Source organism: Saccopteryx bilineata, chromosome 1, assembly GCF_036850765.1.
Source record: "Saccopteryx bilineata isolate mSacBil1 chromosome 1, mSacBil1_pri_phased_curated, whole genome shotgun sequence".
In the NCBI taxonomy this organism is placed as follows: domain Eukaryota; kingdom Metazoa; phylum Chordata; class Mammalia; order Chiroptera; family Emballonuridae; genus Saccopteryx; species Saccopteryx bilineata.
In genome coordinates, this window is record NC_089490.1 from 207862637 (window position 1) to 207887848 (window position 25212).

General features: G+C 43.4%; 1 pseudogene; it reads right to left on the reverse strand.

The window, feature by feature from the left end:
- Positions 1-359: 359 nt before the first annotated feature.
- Positions 360-435, reverse strand: LOC136321528 (small nucleolar RNA U3; annotated as a pseudogene).
- Between the last annotated feature and the right edge of the window lie 24777 nt (positions 436-25212).

Sequence of the window (25212 nt, forward strand, 5' to 3'; positions counted from 1 at the left end):
CCTCAATGCAAGGGCTTCCTCAGGACACAGTCTAAATTTAATAACCTCATTATTACCTGCAAATGTCTAACAGAGTGAATACCAGTATCAGATATGAATATCTGGAGATAGAATAAAGATGAAAATAAAAATAAAAGAAAAACTAAGAAAGATTGGAGAGGAAAAAAGGCAAAACAGGGAGTAGGGATCATACCACCCAAAACTGTGGCATTACGACGATGTGCCAGGTATTTTGCATATTTTATCTCCAATGTATTTTATTGCTTTGTCTTATATTGGCTTGCCTATTTTTCTCTTTTCAGAGAATCTTTTCATTTTATTAATGATTTCAATATTATTTATTTAAATAATAAAATGTGATATTATTTAAAATCATACCTATGCTGTGTGATTTTAGCAACAAACTATAGAAATGATCCCTGAAAGTATAGTCTTTGTGTGATTTTAAATAATAGAATTTCAGAGCTGGAAGGAGACTCAGAAGAACCTGGCTCTCCTCCTTTCTTTTACAAAGAGGTCTAGAGAGAAAGAAGATTTGCCTACAGCTAGGTTTCCACATTCTCTGTTCGATGCATTTTCTCCATCTCTACCTCTATCACTCTCATTTTTTTGACACTTCAGAAGATTTTTCTTCAGGCCATGGTTCTAGCCTCTGGGAGAAGCAGTATTGAAAGGAAACAGAAACTTCCTAATAGAGACTGCCCTCACTGTCCCAAGGCAATGTAGGAGGAAAGAGCAGAACCAAAAATTTTTTCATCCCACTTCGCTTCTCAGCATCACCTCCCCCCTCCAACCCCCAACTCCCACCCCGGTTCCCACCACCCAGGTAGCCTTCAGGCTCCGCATGTTTTTATTCTTCTTGTACTTCCTTGAACCAGAGGGACAGGCTTTGTGAGAGACAGCCAGCAGCCTCGGGATCCACCATTTGGTAGAATAGTCCGCTAAATGAGAGACACAGTTTGCCCAGAACCACCTTGAGAGGGTCTCCTTGAGTGTCTGGGTTCACTCTTTGCTAGTAGTGTCTCCTTGAGCGCTGTCCCGTGCCTCCGTTTCCACCATCTCCAATTTAGGGATAACAATAGTTATTGTTGTGTTAATTATTTAATAACACCTGTAAAGCAATTAGAATAGATTCTGCTCGGGTTTAAGTGCCACTTACATGTTCATTATGAGTAATAGAGCCTTAGACACGTTTGCTGAGACTTTCCACCTCCGGAGTCTCCACCCGCACCAGCCCGGGGTAGTGGTGGGGCCGGGCTGGGCGCAGGGCCAGTCGGGAACCTCTGTGTTTTGGTGGGACAAATGGGCATCCTAGAGTGCGGCAGGCAGAAAGAGCCCAGGGCCTCTTTCGAGTAAGAGAGGGCTCCGCTGAAGGCTGAATGAGACCGGAAGGCCTGTGCATCCGGGACCCAGGCCGCTCCAGACCGTGCCGATTGTGGCGCCCGGCCGCCTGGCCGCCTGGCCGCGGGCTCGCTCGCCGCGGGCGCTGCGTTGGCTCGGGTCCTCGGCCGCCGAGCGCAGCAAGGCGCGCCTCCGTGCGGAGTGCATGATAAGCGCCTGCTCGGGGGACGTTACCACGGACAAGGGAGCCTCGGGCCCTTTCTGCACTCACTTGCCCAGTAAGGTCGCTTGTCTCCCCGAGTCCTCGCGGATAAAGATCCCGCCAAGTCCTGGGGACACCTTGGGGAGGGGGAGTTTGCACCGCACTCATGTGCTGCAGTAGAAGAAAGAGAGAGGATGGGAGATGAATTTGGGCCATTTCAGGTGCATCTCCAGGTAAGGACTTGGCGACTGGGGACTTCACATCTGCTCTGCACAGAACAGGTGTTGCACATCTCCATGACAGGTGAACGCGGCCATGTCAACATTGGTTGCTTTAAGCAGTCTTCAAGTAAGTTTGGGTTCAGTTATTTATCTTCTTTTCCTTAATTCTTTTGTTTATTTTTCTGAAAGGTTTTTTTTTTTGTTTGTTTGTTTTTCAGAGAGACACCCCCACCCCGGGCAGAGTGGCGACCTCAGCTTTATAGAAAATGCTCAGATACGACATGGTTACTTCTGTTCTCTTTTGGACTGCTTTGGTAAGTGTGAGTGCCTGGCAGAAAATGGTCCAGAGTGTTTCTCTAATTAACTGTGTTCAAATGTCAATTGCATTTCTAGTGCCTTCCCCGGGAAGCTGGGGCTCACTGTGGTACCTGGTGGGTTTGGCTGCAGAGAAAGACATCTATCATTGCCACAGACTAAACAGGACTCCTTGGAAATTTTATTCCAGTATCTCAACTTCCTGGACTCACTCACCAGGAGAAGCTGTCTCTTTGCTACAGGCCACGTTTCAATGGAAAATTTCGTTAAGAAATAAGATTCCCAGTTTGTAATGGGATTAATAGGCCAGTGTGTGGTCTGTTATCTAAGCTCATGGGTGTGGAAGTTCTTTTACTATTTCAGCCCCCCAAATTAAACTGGTCAAGTGTTTTCTATTCTTCTAACAGGGAAATTCAGGGTGAGCCTCGAAATAAATAACTTACTTAACTGAGTATCTACCAACAGGCCTTTGATATAAACCCTCTAGTTAGAGAGATAATTATTGTTTTTCTATTTCTTTCTTTTTTTCTAATGTCCAGGTATGTGTGATTACTGGTAGACCTGAACAGGCTGTGACATTTTAGTCCTGGGCGAGTCTCATGGAAGCTGAATCTTGATACTTATTTTTAGAGTTGTAGCAAACAGCAGACCATGTTCATGAAGTCCTCCATTCCAAATTGAGGCATGTATTTGCTGCATGGTAAATAGTTAATTTATAAAGCCAGATAATAGCTACCAGATATAATTATCTTTGTTGAAAACATTTAAATTTGAGTAGATCTTAAAATATGTTTGTTCCTCTTTTCAAGTTCCTCTTTATTTAGAAAAACATTTTATTCACTTGTTGACTTTACCTACTGGTTTCACATGGACAGACAGGTTACAAGCATTATGGAAGGTTGGGTATTAAAGGTGTAACCAAATGTTGTGCTGCCTGTGTCATAGCCTTTAGAGTTCTCCTCTAGGAGTGAGACAAATTGTGAACCCACTACACCTCTTTAACCTTTGCACAGATGGCTGGTGTTTCTCTCTGGGTCCACTGCTTTATAAATGCAGAGAGCCACCATTCCGCCTGTGCCTGGAAGCTTTGCCCTTGGGATGTCGATGTTCTTTAATGATCTTCCCTATCCTCTCACAGTTCAAACCTAGTACATCACTACCAAACTCTCAGTCCAAAAGCTGTCTGGGGAAGGATTTGTAGCTGGCCCATCACAGCCTGAAAAATTATGAACATTTGAGAGTTGGCACAGAACTGGAAGCTGCTTTAAAATTATATGCCGATTGCAAAGCAAATCTGAGGCTTGAATGTACCTGCCTGCTCCTTACTCTTCAAGGTGTCTGCATTGCTTCTGCTGTGTTCTGTTATGATGGATATGGGACAGGAAAGGGGAGATAGATGGTGCCAAGTCTGTGGCTTTGCCTCCCTGCTGATAACGGCCACTATTCTGTGGCTGCCATACTGCTGTACCATGTTTCTACCTGTCACTGGGTTTAGCCCCAATGGACACTGGCCACTCAGGCTGGAACGTTGCTTCTGCCCCTCCTACCCTCTCGGCTGCAGTGAGGGCCGCAGCCTGACTCCTCCACTACTGCATTAGTGGGGGCAGTGGTGGGGACCAGACTGTTTCTGTGGCTGCCGGGGTCCAGCCCTGGGGGGATCCAGGGGTCCCACAGGAAGAGACAGCGTCGGCGCAAATTGAGTGAGAGAGCCGAATTCTTTTCTGATAAATTCTCTAGTTAGCATTTGCTGCCAGGCATCTCTGCCAAATGCTGGTCTAGCTTTCTTTTTATGCATACACACTAAGTTACAATCACATGGTATTTTGAATACATCATTGTTTTTGTTTTACTATGGTTACATATTTCTAGATAACAGTTAATTCATATCTATAAGCTACAAATCAGGTGGTAAGTCATTCAAAGTACAGTTATACAATAACTTGAATAGCAATAACAATATTGGTACAAACTTCTAAAAGATTAGTACAATGTTCTATAACATGGCCGATTGAATCATTCATTATATGCAGGTTTTTACCTAAAATTGGCATATATTTTTATAGGATAGCCTCAGTCATGTGTAGGCTTGTTTGCCAATTTACTGTAGTATATACAAAGGTTTGAGAGTACTCTGCTCTCCAGTTGAAGCAGCGTTTAAAATGGAAAGAGTTCCTTGTTGTTGGTTTTTTTTTTTTGCCAGTAATGAAATTAAAAGCTCACAGCTTTACCTCTGAATCTGAATGAAACCTTGGATTTTAAATAACTGTTAGTACACATTTTGTAAAATCTTATTAAACATCAATTAATGTTTCTCAAGATATTATATCTCTTTAGGCAATTCTTAATTCTGTATACCATGGCAAATGTAGTCGTTCGTTACATGCGGGTTTTTTCTCACATGAGTGTAAATTTTATGTGATAGCATCACTCATTTTTAGGTTTGGTTGCCAATTTATCTTTGTATATACAAGTGTTACACAGTAGTATGATCTTCAGTTGATGCAGCTTTCAAAATTGATACAGGATACAGTTTTGTTACAAGGAAATGAAACTAAACCATCGGTGCTTAGACTCTTACACTGAATGAAACCTTTTGTTTTCAAATAACGGTCAGTATACGTCTTGTAAGAGAACTTGTAAGAGATCAATTCATGTGTCTCAAGATATTATATCTCCCAAGTCAATTCTTAATGCTCATTCACTTGGCATAATCTGTCCTTCATTATACGCGGGATTTTGCTAACATGAGTTTAATGTGTTATGAGATAGCATCACTCACGTGAATGTTTGGGTGCTGGTTTACTGTAGTATATACAAGTGTTACACAGTAGTGTCCCCTTCAGTTGAAACAGCTTTCAAAGTTGATACAGGATTCAGTTTTGTCACACAGTAATTACTCTAAACCCTCAGTACTTAGCCTCTCAAAGTGAATGAAAATGTTTTGTGTCAAATAACTCTTAATATACAATCTGTGAGAACTTCAAAGAGATGTAAGATTCAATTCATGTTTCTCAAGATATATCTCCCAATGCAATTCATATTGCTCTAAAAATTGCTGTTTTAGTCATTTGTTATATAAGAATTTTTTCTAACATAAGTCTGACGTGTTATAAAAGAGCATACCTCATGTGTAGGATTGGTTGCCAATTTATTGTAGTACTTGCAAGGGTTAAAGACTGGTCTGCTCCTCAGTTACGCCATGATATAAACTGAAAGAGGACTCGGTTTTGTTGCACAGTATTGAAACTCAACAATCAGTGCTTAGCCTCTCAAATTGAATGAAAACAGTTTGTTTTAAATAACTGTTAGTATACTTCTTGGCAGAACTTGTAAAAGATCAATTCATGTTTCTCAAGATACTATATCTGTCAAGGCAGTTGTTAATGTGCAATTACATTACATGGCAGATTGCCTCATTCTTCATATTTGGGTTTTTCCTAACATGAATGTAAATTTTATGTTTAAGCATCACTCATGTATAGGTGTGGTTGCCATTTTACTGTAGTATATTCAAGGGTTACAGGGTAGTGTGCTCTTCATTTGAAGAAGCTTTCAAACCTAAAACAGGATTCAGTGTTTTTACATGCTACTGAAAATATCCCATCAGTTCTTAGCCTGTCAAACTGAATGAAAAGTTTTGGTTTCCAAGAACTGTTAATATATTACATGTAAGAACTAGAAAAAGACATGAGATTCAATTCATGTTCCTCAACATATTGCATCTCTCAAGGCCATTCTGAACACTCTATAAAATGGCAGTTTTAGACATTCGTTATATACGGGATTTAGCTAACATGAGTTTAAGTTTTATAAGAAAGCATCACTCATGTGTAGGTTTGGTAGCCCAATTAGTGTAGTATATACAAGGGTTACAGAGTAGTCTGCCATTCAGTTGAAGCAGTGTTTAAAGTAGAAAAAGGCCTGTTGTTTTGCCAGTAGCGAAACTAATCCATCAGTGCATAGTATCTCAATCGCATGAAATGAAAAGTTTATTTTTCAAGTAACTCCGAGTATACTTCTTCTAAGCACTTGCAAGAGGTCAATTCATGTTTCTGAAGATATTATATCTCTCAAGGCAATTCTGAATGCTCTAGAAAATGGCAGTTTTAGGTGTTCGTTATATGCGGGATTTTGCTAACATGAGTTTAAATTTTATAAGAAGGCATCACTCTTGTGTAGGTTTGGTTGCCAAATAACTACAGTATATATACAAGGGTTAAGGAGGAATATGCTCTTCAGTTGAAGCAGCTTTCAAAATGGAACCAGGATTCAGATTTGTTGCACAGGTATGGCAGTAAAACTTCAGTGCTTAGGCTCTCAAACTGAATGGAACTGTTAGGTTTCAAATAACTCTAAGTATAGTTCTTTTTAGAACATGTAAGAGATCAATTTATGTTTCTCAAGTATCATATCTCTCAAGGCAATTCCTAATGCTCTAGGACAAGAAGAGATTTAGTCATGGTCTAATGCGAGTTTTTTTTTTTTTTTACATGGGTTTAAAGTTTTATGAGCTAGCATCATTCATGTGTAGGTTTGGTTGTCAATTTTTGTAGTATATTGAAGGGTTGCAGAGTAGTCTGCTCTAAGCTTGAAGCAGCCTTTATCATTTATACAGGCTTCAGTTTAGTTTCAGAGTATTGAAAATAAATCATCAGTGCTTATACTCTCAAACTGAATGAAACATTTAGGTTTCAAATAAACGTTAGCATATTTCTTTAAGAAATTGTAAGAGATCAGTTTACGTTGCTATAAATATTATATCTCTAAAGGCAGTTCTTACTGATGTATAACATGGCAGATTTAATCATTCGTAATATGTGGGTTTTTTCTACCATGAGTTTAAATTGTATACGCTACCATCACAAAAGTATAGGTTTGGTTGCCAATTTAATGTAGTACATACAAGACTTACAGAGTATTGTCCTCTTCATTTGAAGCAGCTTTCAAAATTGAAATAGGATTCAGTTAAGATACACAGTATTGAGTCTAAACCATCAATACTTAGCCTCTCAGACTGATTGAAAATAGTTGGTGTCAAATAAATGTTCATGTGTTTACTCTAAGAACTTTAAAGAGATGTAAGAGTCAGTGAATCTTTCCCAAGATGATGTACCTCTCTTTCTGCTATTCTTAATGCTCTGTATAATGGCATTTATACTCATTTGTTATATACTCGATTTTGCTAACAGGAGTGATCTATTTCAATGTGATGTGATGTGGTTACATTGAATGAGTGAATAAAAAAGTGTAAAGATATATAGCCCCAGACCTTAGAAATAATCAGAGGCAAACCTTGAATAATTTGCTGGTTTGGTTCCACACCAACCATGCATTAGAGTGAGCTGTAATCAAAATTTACTAGTGTAGGTTTATTACCTTCAGTTTAAAAGAAAAAAAATAATAGCACAACATCTATGAAGCACAATGAAGCTACACACAATAGAATGAGGTCTGCCTATACAACCTTCTGCTTCTCTGCTTCACAGCTGTCTTCCCTGTATTCCCTTTATTTCTGCGTCCTCCTTCCAAAGCTTGGACACACTGAAGCAAGTGTAGATGCTGATGAGAAATTCTAGACCCGAGTTTTCTTTGATGTGGTAGTGTCAACCAGATTTTATGCAATCTTTAATGCTTAAGCACAAAAACAGGAGAAAGAGCCTCAATTATGTAGAATGTTGTCATATGAAAATTCAGGAAGATGCTATTTTCATCTCTGTCTCCTACTATTTTTGCCATTGCTGTTTTCACTTTAATTTACAACAGGTGGTGGCCTGGGCTGGGTGGCTCAGCGTAGAGCATTGGAACATTGTGTGGAAGTCCAGGTTCAATTTCTGGCTAGGATAAACAGAAGAGGCACCCATCTGCTTTTTCAACCTTCCCCTGCTCCTACCTCTCTCTCTCTCTCTCTCTCTCTCTCTCTCTCTCTCTTCCCCTCCTGCATCCAAACCTTCATTGGAGCAAAGTTGGCCTCAGGCACTGAGGAGGGCTCCATGGCCTCCGCATTAGGTGCTAGAATGGCCCTGTTGCAAAAGAGCAACACCCCAGATAGGCAGAACATTGCGCTCTAGTGGACATGTTGTGTGAAACCCCTTCCAGTGCATGTGTGGAGTCTGACTGCCTTTGCACTTCTAACTTTGGAGAAAAAAATAATAATAAATAAATTATGAACAGGTGGTTTACCCTTCTAGCATCTGGAGTTTCTAGATTTTCTCCTCTCGCTGTGCTTCTCTAGATGTTTTTCTCAGTTGTAGCACCTACTCATTATTTGGCTTCTCCACCTGACTTGTTGTTTTAAGCTAAAGGGACTGAGTTTTAACTATCACTGGATCTGCAGTGCATATCATGAATCTTAGCAGATAGTAGGTGCTTAGTAATATTTATAGACTGAATGAGAAAACTGAGGCCTACAGAGAGCACGTGCTTCTGCCATGGTTTTTGACTTATGACAAGCCTTTATTTTGTGCCAGGCACTATAGTAAGTGCTTAACATGTAGCATCTCATTAAATTCTCATATAATAACCCTGCTTTTCAAATTAGAAAATAAAAGCATAAGTATGAAGGAGTTCACTTTGTCATACAGCCTACAAAGCATGCTGAGGTGTTCAGCCCATCGATTAGGACCTAACTCAATTGTCTGCTGGACCTCCAATCCTGGATTGAGGTTTCTGGGGTGTGTGCTCTTCAAGACCCACCCTCCCAGTCCTTGGACTCTCACAACCTCTTCATTTCTTGGAAAACACAGTCTGAGGAGGGATATTAAATAATCCCAGTCCTGGAGAGATTAGGATCCTCCACTTGCAGTATTGTTGCTGCCTCATTTTTTGTGGCTCCTTTACATGAAACCCAAAAAACAACAACCAATGGCACCTGAACAGGGGACATGAGGAGGATATAAGCCTTCAAGACTGCTCTTGTTTTTCAGCCCAAGGGAACCAGGGGAATTCATGGGGACAAGTAGGTCCCTACTCTGGACAGTGGAGGAATGAAAATTTTCCATCAAGTGACTACAAAGCCTATGCCTACGCAAAGTTTTCTGGCCAAGAAACATAGGAGATGCAACTAACAATCGATGCTTCCTGCTCCTCCCCACCTTTCCCTGTCTTCTATTTTTAAATTTAATAAATAAAACTTTTAAAATTAATTAATTTTTCAAAAATGTATTAGTTTTAAAAGTTAATCTTTACAGGGACCCCAGTAAGGCCATATGAATTACTGCTACATTTTGAGAATCTCAAATTAGTTGCCAGGAAGGAGCTAGGGAAAACAGCCCAGTGGCCTGTGGGTCAGACCCCTCTGTGCCATAACTACTTTGCTTCTAGAGAAGGTCAAGAGTAAGTCATAATAATTGTGGAAGTTATGGACATGGAGTTTTTCTACCCTTTTTCTCCTGATGCCTCCCCTTTTCATGTGGCCACTCAGTGTCCATTCTCTGACTGTGGTTTCTAAGGAATGAAGAGGTTGTGAGAGTTCAAGGACTGGGAGGTTGTCTCCAGCTAAGCCCAGGCTTTCAGGTGCTTGGCCAGATAAGTTTCTTATTGGCCTGGATGTTAGCTGGGAATGGCAAGGATAGAGGGAAGGGGGGCCATCCTGAGCTCCAAGGTCTCACATGCTATGTGGTGATGGCTGCAGAAAGAAGGGAACTTTAATGACTGTTTTATGAGGAACTGTTCAAGATAGCACAGAGGGAAAGTGCTGGTTACACAGTAGGCAGGAGCTAACAAGAACCACTTTCCTGAATCTTCACAGCCACCTGAGCGGGAGTGGTTTTCCCTATTTGACAAAAAAAGGAGACTGAATGTTCATTTCTTTGCTTGTAGATGTTGGAGCCAGAAGTCAGCTCTAAAGTTAATTCTGAGCCTGTAGGAAGCTTCTGTCAGGTAAAGCCACAAAGGAAGGACACATGGGTGGAAGCAGACTAGTGCTATGGACTGAAGAACAGATTTTAAAATGCCATCAGACAAGGAGGGGAAAGAAGTTGGGAGGGCACTCTTAAAGGGATCTGCGGTTGGTTCAGCACCTGAGAACGGCCAGGCCACCTCCCAGCTCCCCTCATATCCTATCCTATCCTATCCTATCCTATCCTATCCTATCCTATCCTATTCTATCTTATTCTATTCTATCCTATCCTATCTTATCCTATCCTATCCTATGCTATCCTATCATAATCCATTTCCTGCCCAATTAGCGCCCCAACTCCACCTTGGTTGAGTGCCTGTCAAGCGGGACCATTTGCTTATGTGCAAGTGATCTTAAAAAAAAATTAGTATGCAAAAATTACCAGGACTACTTTGATGGCTGTATGTGTCCAGAACACCGTGTGTGTACACTCTTCTGGCCCATCCTATACCATCATTTCAGGGTTTTGAATTAAATTAGAATCGGTCTTTAGTTTCAATACTTGTGAAACGCAGATAACAATTGTCTGTGTCTCATTTCGCAAATGGGAACATTAAGTAAGGTGAGGCATGTGAGGGTCTTAAAATAGGAATGAATAGCATGTCTGGATTCTCAGTGAATCCTGGGGTGTTGCTCTGTTACAACCGGAGCCATTCTAGTGACTGGGGCAGAGGCCATGGAGCCATCCTTAGTGCCCAGGGTGACTTTGCTCCGGTGGAGCCTTGGCTGTGGGCGGAAGGAGAGAGATGAAGAGGAAGGAGAGGGGGAGGGGTTGAGAGTAGATGGGTGCTTCTCCTTTGTGCTCTGGCCAGGAATCGAACCCGGGAATCCTGCACACCAGGCCAATGACTCCGACGGGTCTACCATATCATGCTTTTTACTTAAAAAAAAATTTACATTTCTTTTGAATGCTGATGAACAGGAGACACCAAATCTTTTTCGCCTGCAAACTACTACCTTCTTTATTATATCTAGTTAATAACACTGTTCTGTCTTTTTTCCAAATAGCTCCAGATATATGGAAAAGATTTATATAGGCAGATGGGGATCCTCAAACCCCTCAGCGTGATCTTCTGAGAATAGCTTCTAAGATACCTAGAGGCAGAAAAAGCCCAATAGAGATCAGAGGAACTACCGGTTTTTAGGATACACCCTTAAAGGCTCCAACGCCCCAAAGGGGTCTCATAGGATGCCATCTGGGTCCTGCTTCAATATTGGAAAGGAAGATCATTGAGCTAAAGCCTGCCAGGCTTACACACCTCTGCTGTGAGGAAACAGGGACACTGGAAGGTGGGCTTCCCCCTCGCTCCTCTAAGGGAGGGTTCAGTCTCTTCCAGCCCTGCTCCAGCCACCTATGACCTAACCTTGCCCAGAAAGCTGGAGTTTGCCACTGAAGGCTGAAGGTGCCCAGGGCCGTCGGCCCCATCTATGACACTGTGGACAAGCCTAGGGTATTTCTTCCAAGAAGCAGGTAAACTGATCTCATTCGCAAAAGGGCCACTTAACTATGTTTTGCCTGAATAGTCAGGTTCTTTATTCTTCCCTCAAAGATCTCTGTTGTGGGTGTTGATAGTCCTATTTTCTGCTGCTTTGCTTAATATATCCCTTAGTACTCCTACCTCAATGCCCCACTCATATTTCAGGCTGGGACCTACTCCTAAGTTAGAGCTCTCTTTCTTCCTTTTGCCAACTTGTATTATAAATTTACCTTTGCCACCCAGCTTAGTGTATCCCAAGGTTCTCTTTACCAGGCCACAGTCACAGAGCTCCAGGGAAAAGCAACCTTTTCTCAACTCTCCAGGCAGAGGAGAACAGAAGCTCCATATCCATGCATGCTGCAAATGGCTTTTTCCAGTCTACCTGAATCATTACCAGCTAGAAGCAGCGGTCACTGGGACTTGGACATGAGCTGCAAAGTATAGAATGGTGACAACAATTCCAGTGCCATGCGGACTTTTCCTGTGGGGAAGTTTCCTGGACACCTGATTCCTATGACATCTCCTAACAGACTGAACTGTGGTTGGGTTGCATTTTTCAGGGATTTGGCATGGAGATGGGGCCAACTTGGACTTGGTGAACATGTTAAGGACACTACTCTTTTAAGGATTCTTGCTGTATTGGCCAAGAGTTTGCTTAAAGGCTTTCAATCACTGTAAAAAAAAATAGAGGACTGGATGAAGAAGATGGGGCACATGTACACCATGTTGTGTTATTCAGCTAGGGTAAATAATGACATCGGATCACTTGCAGCAGAATGGTGGAGTCTTGGTAGCATTGTGTGGGGTGAAATGGGCGAATCAGAAAAAAACAGGAACTGCAGGATTCCATATATTGGTGGGACATAGAAGCGAGAGTAAGAGGCATGGACGGGAGTGTGGTGGTTACGGAAGGTGGGGGGAGGGAAGGAGGGAGAGTAGGAGGGGGAGGGGTACAAAGAGAACTGGATGGAGGGTGGCGGAGGACGATCTCTCTTCGGGTGATGGGGTGATGGGTATGCAACAGAACTAAGTGACAAGATTACCTGGAAATGTTTTCTTTAAATGTATGTACCCTGATTTATTAATGTCACTCCATTAAAATAAAAATTTATTTAAAAAAAACTGAAGGCAAAATCCCTCCACTAGTAAATTTTGATTATAGCTCATTCTACTGCATGGATGTTTTGGAACCAAATAAGCATTATATCCAAGGTTTGCCTCTGATTATTTCTAAGGTCTGGGGCTATATATCTTTACACTTTTTCATTCACTCATTCAATGTAACCACATCACATCATTTGGAAAGATCAGAAATTTATCTTTCTTTCTGAGGCATGAGAGAGATCTCAACCCCCAAATAATTCCACTATCTCCATCACAAGTCACTTTTCTGTGCACTCAGCAACCGCTATGACCTGAAGTTCCAGTTACTACAGCCATAAAAGCTTGGAAACCTTTGCAGAAGCCCTTCCCCCTTACTGGATGAACTCCTATGCATCACTCAAAGCCCACTTTTAGGCTCTGCCTCTCTGAAGTCTTTCCTGTACCCATAGCAGGGGCTGTACCCCATAAAAATACCTTCTTTAGATATTCTTCTATTCTCTGAATGTTCCCCATTTAAACTGTGAGTTCCCTTAACAGTCTGGGAGTTTTGCATCCCCAGCATTCAGTGTGGGGTCCTACACATTGTAGGCTGTATGGCAGCATTTTCAAGCAGAGAGCTGAAGCTGAGTTTTTTCCAAGTTTCAGGAAATGGTGGCAAGAACCCAGATTCCGCTGGCAGGGCCTCAAGTGTGCCTCTGGGCCATGAAAGGCTGGAGGTGGGCAGAAAGACCAGCAACACCCAACAGAGGAGCAGTGCACTCATGTAAACAAGCAAACACACACACACACACAAACACTTGGAATCGCAGAAACACACAGGGAGACAGTGACAAGACAGGCAGCGACAAACCCTCCCCTAGCCAAAGAGCAGCACGTGGCTCAACAGCGAAAACTGGCCATCTTTGCAATCACAGGACAGCTGAGTCCCTGGGTGCTTCCTGCCCTTTAGACTGGGCTCTGGCCACTCACACTTGGAGGGCCTAGGAGCGCCTGCAGAGCCCAATCAGTGCTTTCAGCAGCAGCCTTAATGCCTAAGGAGCGGGGTGTGTGGGGCTGGCACAGGGTGGGTGCACAAAGAGGCACTGGGCAGGGAAGAGCAAATAACGTGGGGCATGGCGGACAGGGCGGAGCTGAATGAGCAGGGTAAGATGGCGCAAGGTCGACAGGGGGTGGGGCAGACACATGGGGTGATTATGGTGCAGGGAGGGATAGTGAGGCGCAGGGAGGAGAAGGCATGGTGTGGGGTGGGGCCAGGGAAGAATGGGGCAGGAAGGCATGGAGACACAAGTTGAAAGAGCGGGTATAGGGATTGAAGAGGGAGCCGAGGGTTTCTTTCGGCACACTTTCTGCAATGTGCAGCGAAGCGCGGGGAGGGGCAAGAACAGTGATGGGCAGGGGCATCGCAGAAAGGAACAGAGAGGCTCTGCATGTTAGAAACAAGTGTTCAGAAAAAAGCCTGCTTGTGCCCTTTATGTGAAAGGGAATTTTGTTCATGTCTCATGGTCATTGTGATGGAAGAAATAGCATTTGTCACCTGAGTGACATTTGAGTTTAGAAAGAGGGAATCATTGAAAAGGAAAGAGATATTATTTAAAAAAACACACAAAAAAGGCCTGACCTGTTGTGGCACACTGGGATAAAACTTCGAACTGGGAAAACTGAGGTCGCAGTTTCAGAGCCCTGCACATGTCTGGTCAAGGTATATATGGGAGTTAATGCTTCCTGCTCCACTTTTATCTTTCTTTCTCTCTCTCTCTCTCTCTCTCTCTCTCTCTCTCTCTCCCCTCCCTCCCTCCTCTCTAAAATAAAAAAAAAAACAATAAAAATTACATGTCATGGATTCGGATGCGAAGTGTCTGCCGGCACCCTGTCTTTGAGGGTGAATAGTGTGCACATGCAGACATAAATTTGTCTTGTCACATGAGGTGCCCGTTAGTGTTCTTAGAACCAGTTCTTAGTCTGACTTGCATGACATAACTCTGTGGAAACGAGGATGAGAATGCACTAGACTCTGAAAAAACATTACATGTAAATGGGGGCTCATAACCTTCCATTATAGAGCTGTGGAGTCTTCAGGTAGGTCGATCATATTCATTTGGAAGAAATTGAGCTCTTATGGGGTGACTTCAGCCATAGGCCTACAAGGAATGCGTTCTCACTGGTCTGAGTGGACCCTGCATTTCTCAGTGGCATTGTAGACATTTCACGGAAATCTTGCTGTCTGTCTGGCGGTGTCCAGGGCATTTATGTTGGGGGAAGAGAAGTGAGGAAGTGTTTGGGTTGTAGGAGGTCCCAGGGGAGCCTTTGGGGGCCACTATGGCTGAGTGGGGGAATCACAGGGAAGGGAGCTGGGAGATCGGTGATCAAGAGATTCTGGAGCGTGGTGCTCGCTTCTGCCCTGGGTGCAGGTCCTGTGGGAATAAAAAGGGTGTGAAGGGAAAGGTAGGGAGGAAACAAAAACAAGGCATCCACAGAGTCCGTGAAAGTTCCCGGGAGAACAGGGGCAGTGTGTCACAGTGAGGAGTGTTATGAAGATTCTGTGTCATGGGGCAGCACATAGGGTGGAGTCTCATAGAATATTGAAATGAGGTGGCCCAGGGGAAAGCAGTTTTCAGCTGGTTTCTCCAGAGTGTGTGTCAAGACAGTATCCTCAGTTTTCTGCTCATGGTCATAATCCCATACTGACTCTTTGAAGGTTTCCTGTTGATGGATTTGTAGTGCAGTGCTAACTCCATTCTTCTCATGCAGCCATGGCTCAATTGGAGCGAGTTGGCACTGGGTGCTGAGGGTGGCTCCATGGTGTCCACCTCAGGCGCTAAGAAGAACTTGGTTGCTAAGCAACGATTCAATGTCCCAGATGGTCAGATCATCGCCCGTTACTGGGCTTGCTGGGTGCATCCCACATACGGGAGTTGGTCTCTCTTCCAACCGTCCTCTCACTAAATAATAGAGAAAAAAAGAAAGAAACAGCAGAGAGCCTCTGCCATTTAGCTCAAATTGTTAGGAACATCCACCAGAAACACCAAGGTTGTGGATTTGATCCTCAATCAGGGCATAAGCAATGAATCCATGGCTGAATGGAACAACAAATGAATGTTTCCCTTCCCTCTTTTTTCTTTTGTCTCTCTCCCTATTAATCAATAAAAATTAAGTTCTGGCCAGATAGCTTCATTGGTTAGAGTGTTGTCCTAGACCTCGAAGGTTGTCGGTTTGATTTCTTGGTTAAGGCACATACAGGAACATCTCGATCTTTCTGTCTCTCTCTGCCTCTTTCTCAAAAACAAAAACAAGGACAGCAGGGATCACTAACTGTAAACCAAAGACCATAGCCAGTTTCCTACTGTAAACCTCAGGGATTAAAAGGAGTTAGATATTACTCTGTCTTCTCAGAAGGAAATCAGTCTAAGAGGTAACTTTGTGCTGAAATTTCAGCTGATGGTCCAGGGGAGCTGGTTCTACCCAGCCTGCCTTGCATCCTGTTTCACGCTGGTCATGGTGCCTGGTCTGGTGGCAAGAGCTTGCTTGAGGGTTAAGGACTCATGAAAAGCACTGCCCTTTTTCCAGAGGAGTCACCGGCCTGTGCAGGAATCACAGGGCTTCCCTGCATGTGCAGGGAGAGAAACGGAAGGAGAGAGAGGGTAGACCTCCGCTGTACCAGACTGGCTGCTAAGGGGAGGCAGACTGTTGTGTCCTGATTTAAAACATTCTCAACTGCAGAGAACGATTGGAGCCACTTGAAGGCTCCTGATGGACACTGATGCCAAAGGCCAGTTGAGCTCTCTCAAGCAGTAAGGGGAAGGGCAAGGGCAGGGCCTAGGAATAGGAGCCCGACAGGTAGGGCATGGTGAGTGCCATCGCTGAAGATGGAGCCTCAGGAGAAGTTGGGTCCTGGAAGATGAGGGGCGAGGTCATGGCAGCCAGCCAGATAGGGCAGGGTGAAGGAGATGACTGGGTGCAGAGCCTTGGGTGGTGGGACTTGGCAGAGGTTAGTGATAGGGTTAGGGTTAGTGTTAAAATAAGGGTGAGGGTGAGGGTTAGGATGAGTGTTAGGGTGAGGTTGAGGGTTTAGAGGGTTAGGTTGAGTGTGAGTGTTAGGGTTAGGGTTAGGGTAGGGTTAGGGTTAGGGTTAAGGTTATGAAGAATTCATGCTTCTCATCTCTTTCAGCCTGTTTGTCCCTCTCCCTTTCTCAAAAAAAAATAAGGTGAAAATATTCACCCTGAAGTCATGTAAAGCCATTATATTTTGATTATTTTCTATCACTTTTTTTTATTATCTCTTCAAATTTACTTTCTGTTCCTTGGTGTTTGCTGCAATGTGAGATCCTACTGCATTTTTTTAGTGCCTGCATATTTGGTGAGGCAAACAGAGAACTCTAGTTTTCGTTTCACATAAATCTTTTACATTTTCCTGCTAAAAGAACTGGTCAACAAAACCTCAACCCATACTCCCAGTCCCCAGAGACTCCTCTCTGTTTCCTTGACAGTTGCCACAGAAAAAAGGCCCAAATCTCACATCTTCACTACTGGCTGTGTCTAATGCCAGGCTACTCCAAGTATGGTTCCTTAATCTCTAGCAAAGAGAGTGTTGTAGTATCCCACACTTACAGAATGAGAATCTGCATTTTAGCAAAATCTCAGGTTATTTATATGCACTAAATGTTGATAAGTCCCTATTTTTTAATTATTTATATCTGAGAATATGGATATGTGAAAATACTACCAGTTACAAAATTTAACAACTCATATTGGACAGCCAAAATCCACTAAATGCTTTTAGTCAGCTTTTTTAATTCAACCGTGATTTTTAAGTTATTAGTGACAATCAGGCCACATAGTTTTGATCTCCCTCAATCCCAAACTTTCTCTGCCACCAATAAAAATTTTAAATGATGCAGAAATTATAATTTCAAAGTGGTAGCAGTTTTTGGGGTGCAGTTACATGGGAGTAACAGGAAATATGATGCACACTGTACTATATATTTTATACACTAGGCTAGGCCACAGTATATCAGAGAAAACCAAAAAGTTTGTGAAACGAGGGAGTCTGCGAGACCTATGACAACAGAGTGGTTCTTGATGAGCACACACCCCTGAAACCTCAATCCAGGTTTGGAAGTCTAGCAGACAATTGAGTAAGGTCCGAACCAATGGGCTGAACACCTCAGCACTTTTTCAGGCTCTATGACTATGTGAACTGCTTCATACTTATGCTTTTATTTCCTCATTTGAAAGGCAAGGGTTATTATATGAGTGTTAAACGAGATGCTAACTGTTAATCATTTAGCATAGTGCCTGGCACAAAATAAAGGCTTGACATAAGTCAAATACCATGGTGGAAACACGTGTTTTCTGTAGGCCTCAGTTATCTCATCCATTCTAAAAATATTACTAAGCACCTACTATCTACTAAGCTCCTTTTTAGACACCGGGGTGCCAGTGAGAGTTAAAACGCAGTACCTTTCACTTAAAAGCAACAAATCAGGTGGAGAAGCCAAATAATGACTAGGTACAACAACAGAGAATAACTACCAGAATAGAACAGTGAGGTGAGGAACTCTGGAGACCACAGATGCTAAAAGGCTAATATCACCTGTTCGTTATTTATTTATTATTATTTTCCCTAAGATTGAAGCGAAAGGCATTCAGACTCCACACATGCACCTGACCGGAATCCACCCTACATGCCCACCAGGGGGTAATGCTCTGCCCATCTGGAGCATTGCATTTTGCAACAGGAGCCTTTCTAGCAACTTAGGTGGAGGCTCTGAAGCCCTGCTCAGTGACTGGGACAAACTTTGCTCGAATGGAGCTTTGGCTGCAGGAGGAGAATAGAAAGATAGAGAGGAAAAAGGTCGGGTAAGGTTGAAGAAACAGATGGCTGCCTCTTCTGTGTGTCCAAGTCAGGAATTGAATCCAGGACTTCAACACACTTGCCGACACTCTCCTGCTGAGCCATTCAACCAAGGCCACCACCTGCTTGTAATTTAAAGTGAAAAGAGCAATGGTAAATATAGAAGGAAACAGAGATAAAAATAGCATCTTCCTGAATTTTCTGATGACAACATTCTAGATAATTGAGCCTGTTTCTCCTGTTTTTGTTTTTAAGCCTTAATGATTCCATAAAAGCTGGTTCACATGACCATGTCAAAGAAAACTCGGGTCTAGAAGAACTCTTCGGCATCCACTCTTGCTTCAGTGGGTCCCAGCTTTGGAAGGAAGACACAGAAATAAAGGAAATACAGGGAAGACAGCTGTGAAGCAGAATGGGATGGTTCAAGAACAACACGGGTTGGTGCAGAGGTGGAGGGGTGATTCTGGTGCAGAAAATGGTAGTGAGGCGTGGAGAGGAGCAAGGATGGTGTGAGGCGGGGGCAGGTCAGGACGGGTTGGCGAGGCTCCCAGAAACAAAGTGAAGGAGAGGGAATAGGGATTGGAGAGGGAACCAAAGGTTTCTTATTGCAAAAATTTTTTGTTTATGTATCATGGTCATTGTGATGGAAGAAATAGCATTTGTCACATCAGTGACATTTGAGTTTAGAAGGTTGTATAGGCAGACCTCATTCTATTGTATTTAGCTTCATTGTGCTTCATAGATGTTGCCCTAGATTTTTCTTTTTTTTAAAACTGAAGGTAAAAACCCTCCACTAGTCAATTTTGATTACAGCTCACTCTATTCATGGTTGGTCTGGAAACAAACCAGCAAACTATCCAATGTTTGCCTCTGATTATTTCTAAGGTCTGGGGCTATATATCCTTACACTTGTTCTTTCACTCATTCAATGTAACCAAATCACATCATTTGGAAAGATAAGAAAGTTATCTTCCTTTTTGAGGAATAAGGGAGATCTCAACCCCGAAATAATTCCACTATCACCATCACAACTTGCTTTTCTGTTCACTCAGCACCTGCTGAGCCTGAAGTTCTATCACTACAACCACAAAAGCTTGGCAACATTTGCAGGAGCCCTTCCCTCCTATTTGATGAATTCCTAAACATCACTCGAAGCCCACTTTTAAGCTCTTTCTGAATTTTTTCTGTGCCAATAGGTGGGGCTGTACTTCATCAAAATGGCTTCTTTAGATATTCTTTTATTCTGTGATTGTTCCTTATTTAAACTGTCAGTTCCCTTAAGAGTCTGAGCATTTTGCATCCCCAGCCCTAAGTGTGGTGTCCTGCACAGTGTAGGCTGAATGGCAATGTTTTCACAGATGACAAAATCAAGCCTCCTGCAGATGGACTAAGTTGCTCAGGAACATACAGATCTCTCCAGTTGTGAGGACCAAAGATGGGTCTATCGTTCTTTGCATCCAGTGCCTTTGAAACCTGCACCAACTGGGCTGAGAAAGCAGAGAGCTGAGGCTGAGATTTCACCAAGTTTTGGGAAACGATGGCTAGAATACAGATTCCACTGCTGCAGTCTCACAGGCGGCTCTAGGCCAAGAAAACCTGGAGGTGGGCGAAAAGACCAGAAGCAACAACCAGAGAAGCAGTGCACACACGCAAACATACACACACACACACACACACACACACACTCGCAAAAATGCACACAGAGGCGGCAAGACAGGCAGTGACAAACCCTCCCCAAGTCCGAGAGCGGCATGCAGCTCAACAGGAAACACTGGCCATTATCACAGTCACATGACCACTGAGGCACTGGGTCCTTTCAGCCCTTTAAACCCCGCCCCGGCTGACCACACTGGGAGGGACAAGGATCGCCCGTAGAGTCCAGGGGGCGGCTTCCACAGGCTTTTTGATGGCTCCTGGGCAGGGACTGTGCAAGGCGTCCACAGGTTGGGGGAAAAAAAGTGGTTCAAGACAAGGCGGAGCAAATAACACGGGGCGTGGCAGACAGGGTGTAGCGGAAAGAGCGGGGTGGGATGGTTCAAGAACAACACGGGTTGGTGCAGAGGTGGAGGGGTGATTCTGGTGCAGAAAATGGTAGTGAGGCGTGGAGAGGAGCAAGGATGGTGTGAGGCGGGGGCAGGTCAGGACGGGTTGGCGAGGCTCCCGGAAACAAAGTGAAGGAGAGGGAATAGGGATTGGAGAGGGAACCAAAGGTTTCTTATTGCAGACTTTTTGCGATGTGCAGCGGGGCCCTGGGAGTGAAAAAAACAGCTCGGCATGGGGACGGTGAAGGGTGTGGCAGTCCAGGGCAGAGCAGATCCTCTCTGCATGTTAGAAAGAAGTGTTCAGAGCATGCTCATATCCTTTCTGTAAAAAAAAAATTTTTTGTTTATGTATCATGGTCGTTGTGATGGAAGAAATAGCATTTGTCACATCAGTGACATTTGAGTTTAGAAAGAGGGAATACTTGATTGAGAAAGAGATATTATTTTTAAAAAAACCTGACCTGTGGTGGTGCAGTTGATAAAGCATCAACCTGGGAACACTGACATTGGCGGTTCAGAGCCCTGCACCTGTCTGGTCAAGGCATATATGGTAGTTGATGCTTCCAGCTACTTTTTCCTCTCTCTCTCTCTCCCTCCCTCTCTCATCTCTAAAATTTAAAAAAAAACCCAAAAAACAAAAATAAAAGAAGCACAAAAATATACGTGTCATGAATTTGGATGCGAAGTGTCTGCCAGCACTCTGTCTGTGAGGGCGCACAATGTGCACATGAAAACATGAATTTGTCATGTCACAGGAGGTGCCTGTTGGTGTTCTTAGAACTGGTTCTTAGTCTGACTTGCATGACATAGCTCTGTGAGAACAAGGATGAGTGTTACTAGATTCTAAAAAATCATTACATGTAAATGGGGGCTCAAAACCTTCTGTTATGGAGCTATGGAGTCTTCAGGTAATTCGTTCACATTTGTTTGGGAAAAATGGCACCCTCTCAGGGAGTTTTCAGTCATAGGCCTATGGGGCATGCGTTCCCACTGATATGAGCGGGGCCCGCAGTTCCCGCCAGCGTTGTAGACCCGTGACAGAAAGTTCTCGGTGAGTCTGGGTGGTGTCGAGGTATTTCCTGTGGGGGGAGAGAAGCGAGGAAGGGTTTTGGTTGGGGGTTGTCCTGGGGGAGTCTGTGGGGTCCACTGTGGCTGAGTGGGTGAGTCACAGGAAAGGGAGCTGGGAGACCGGGGCAGAAGAGAGCGCGGGTCCTGTGGGAAAAGAGAGGGTTCAGATTGGAACATAGGGAAGGAGTAAAGGAGAGGTATCCATAAAGTCCGTGAATGTTTCCGGGAGTGGATGAGCGGTGTGTCGCAGTGAGGAGTGTTATGAAGGATCTGGGTAATTGGGCGGCTCCTAAAGTGAAGTCTCATAGGATATTGAAATGAGGTGGTTCAGGGGAGAGATATTCTCAGCTGGTTTCTCCATAGTGTGTGTCAAGACAGTATCCTTGGCCCTGGCTGGTTTGCTCAGTGGTAGAGCGTTGGCCTGGCATGCAGAAGTCCCGGGTGTGATTCCCGGCCAGGGCACACAGGAGAGGCGCCCATCTTTTTCTCCACCCCTCCCCCTCTCCTTCCTCTCTGTCTCTCTCTTCCCCTCTCGCAGCCGAAGCTCTATTGGAGCAAAGATGGCCCCGGAGATGGGGATGGCTCTGTGGCCTCTGGCCCAGGCGCTAGAGTGGCTCTGGTCATGACAGAGCGATGCCCCGGATGGGCAGAGCATCGCCCCCTTGTGGGCGTGCCGGATGGATCCCAGTCAGGCACATGCGGGAGTCTGTCTGACTGCCTCCCCGTTTCCAGCTTCAGAAAAAAAAACAAACCAGTATCCTCAGTTTGCTGCCTGTGGCTATAACCGCATAGTGAATCTTTGAAGATTTGCTGTTGATGTATTTGCTGTGCAGTGCTGTGTCCATGCATCTCCTGCAGCCATGGTTCAATTGGTGTGAGATGGCTTCTGGTGCTGAGGGTGGCTCCATGGTGTCCACCTCAGGCTCTACGAAGAACTTGGTTGCTTAGCAACAGATCAACGCCCCAGATGGTAAGAACATCGCCCCCTAGTGGGCTTGCCGGGTGGATTCCGCATATGAGAGTTAGTCTCTCTGCCTCCCTTTCTCTCACTAAATAAAAGGAAAAAAGAAAGAAACATCAGAGAGCCTTTTCCAGTTAGCTGAAGTGCTTAGGAACATCCACGAGAAACACCAAGGTTGTTGATTTGATTTCCACTCAGGGCATAACCAATGAGTCTATAGTTGAGTGGAACAACAAATAAATTTTTCCAATCCTTCTCTTTTCTTATTTCTGTCTCTCTATAAATCAATAAAAATTAAAAGATGGCCAGATAGCTTTGTTGGTTAGAGCATCATTCTGTATTACGGAGGTTGTCAGTTTGATTCCTTGGTTAGGGCACACACAGAAACATCTCAATGTTTCTGTCTCTCTCTGATTATCCCTCAAAAACAACAACAAAACAGTGGTGAGAACTAATTGTAAACCAAAGACCATAGCCAGTTTCCTACTGTAAAACACAGGGATTAAAAAAAGTTAGGGAATGGGATGAGAGAAGATGGCAGCAGAGTAGCCGGATGCACAGACGCCCAGCTCTCAACACCAAACTGGAATACAAATCAATTTAGAAAAAATCAGCATGAAAAACCAACACTGAACTGCAAGAACAGCTCTCAAAAACCAAGGAGCAAAGAGGAAGCCACAATAATCTGGGTAAGGAGTGCCTGAATCTCCTCTACTTACAGGAACGGAAGGAGGGGGGTGAGGCTGAGAGCCCAGAGAGGATTTCACAGAGGAAAAAGAGCAGAAACTACTGCTCACAGCCACTTACCTGGCGACCAGGGAGCAAGGTGGGTTGAAAAGACCAGCTTATCACCCAAGTGGAAAAGACAGGGAGAGGGACAGACTGTGAGGGGCTAAGGTATGCAAGAAACGAAATAAAAAAGCTGACTCATTCATGCTAGAGGTGGCCATAGCTGGGGGAGGGACTGAACCTTTCACAAAACAGAGCTGAAGTGCTTCCGGATCAGAGATCTCCGGACATCTATCCAGCTCCAATCAGCACAACAAGACACAGCTGAAAACAAGAAGTGGGGAGGAGGGGCAGTAACTCAGGTCTCCATGGAGATCTGAGATACACCTCCCCCTACTGAAGCTGAGAAAAAACCCTGCCCCCAGTGAGATTAGTTGGTGGAAGAGACTTCAGCATCTCAGGTTACACCCACAGCATTCCTGGTTACAGTTTCAAGGAAGCCCCCTGCTGAGATCAGTTAACAAGACTATCACCTGTTAAGAAAACAAACAAATCAAGTCTTCAAAGCTGCCCAAATCCGAAAGTGGATTACAAATAATAGCTGATACCAACCCATGAAGACCTAAAAATAACACAACTGAAAACTGGAGGCAGAAAACCCCAAGCCTAGACTCAACCAACTCTACAAATAAAAAAAAAAGATGAGAAGACAAAGGAGTGCAATCCAAATGAAACCACAAGAGACACCTTCGAGAGATGAACTGAGTGATATGGAAATAATCAAACTTCCAGATGCGGAGTTCAAAATAATGATTGTAAGGATGCTTAGGGATCTTAGAACAACAATGGAGGGGCAGTTTGAAAACCTAAATAAAGAAATAGCAAGTATAAAAAAGAATCAGTTGGAGACGACAAATACAATATCAGAAATAAAGAACACAATGGAAGGAATTAAAAACAGGATAGATAGAGCAGAGGATCGAATCAGCGAGCTAGAAGACAACTGGAATGAAGGCATGAAAGCAGAGAAGAAAAGAGAAAAAAGACTCAAAAAGTCAGAGGAAACTCTTAGAGAGCTCTGTGACAACATGAAGAGAAATAACATCCGCATCATAGGGGTTCCTGAAGAAGAAGAAAAAGAACAAGGGATAGAGACTTTGTTCAATCATATCATAGCTGAAAACTTCCCTAAATTAATGCAAGAGAAACTCTCACAAATCCAAGAAGCACAGAGGACTCCATTAAAGAGAAACCCAAAGAAACCTACACCAAGACACATCATAATTAAAATACCAAAGCTAAGCGATAAAGAGAAAATATTAAAAGCTGCAAGAGAAAAAAAAGTTATCACCTACAAAGGAGCCCCCATAAGGATGACATCTGACTTCTCAACAGAAACACTTGAGGCCAGAAGGGAATGGCAAGAAATATTCAAAGTAATGCAGAACAAGAACCTACAACCAAGACTACTTTATCCAGCAAGGCTATCGTTTAAAATCTAAGGAGAAATAAAAAGCTTCTCAGACAAAAAACAACTCAAGGAATTCATTACAACCAAACCAATGCTGCAGGAAATATTAAGGGGCCTTGTGTAAACAGATAAAGTGGGAAAAGAATACAGAAAAAAAAAAGGAATACACTTTTAAAGAAGAAAATGGCAATAAACAACTACATATCAATAATAACCTTAAATGTAAATGGATTAAATGATCCAATCAAAAGACATAGGGTAGCTGCGTGGATAAGAAAACAGGACCCATACATATGTTGTCTACAAGAGACACACCTTAGAACAAAAGACACACACAGATTGAAGGTAAAATGATGGAAAAAAATGTTTCATGCAAACGGAAATGAAAAAAAAGCTGGGGTAGCAATACTTATATCAGACAAATTGGACGTTAAAACAAAGGATATAGTAAGAGATAAAGAAGGCCACTACATAATGATAAAGGGAGTAATCCAACAGGAAGATATAACTATTATAAATATCTATGCAACTA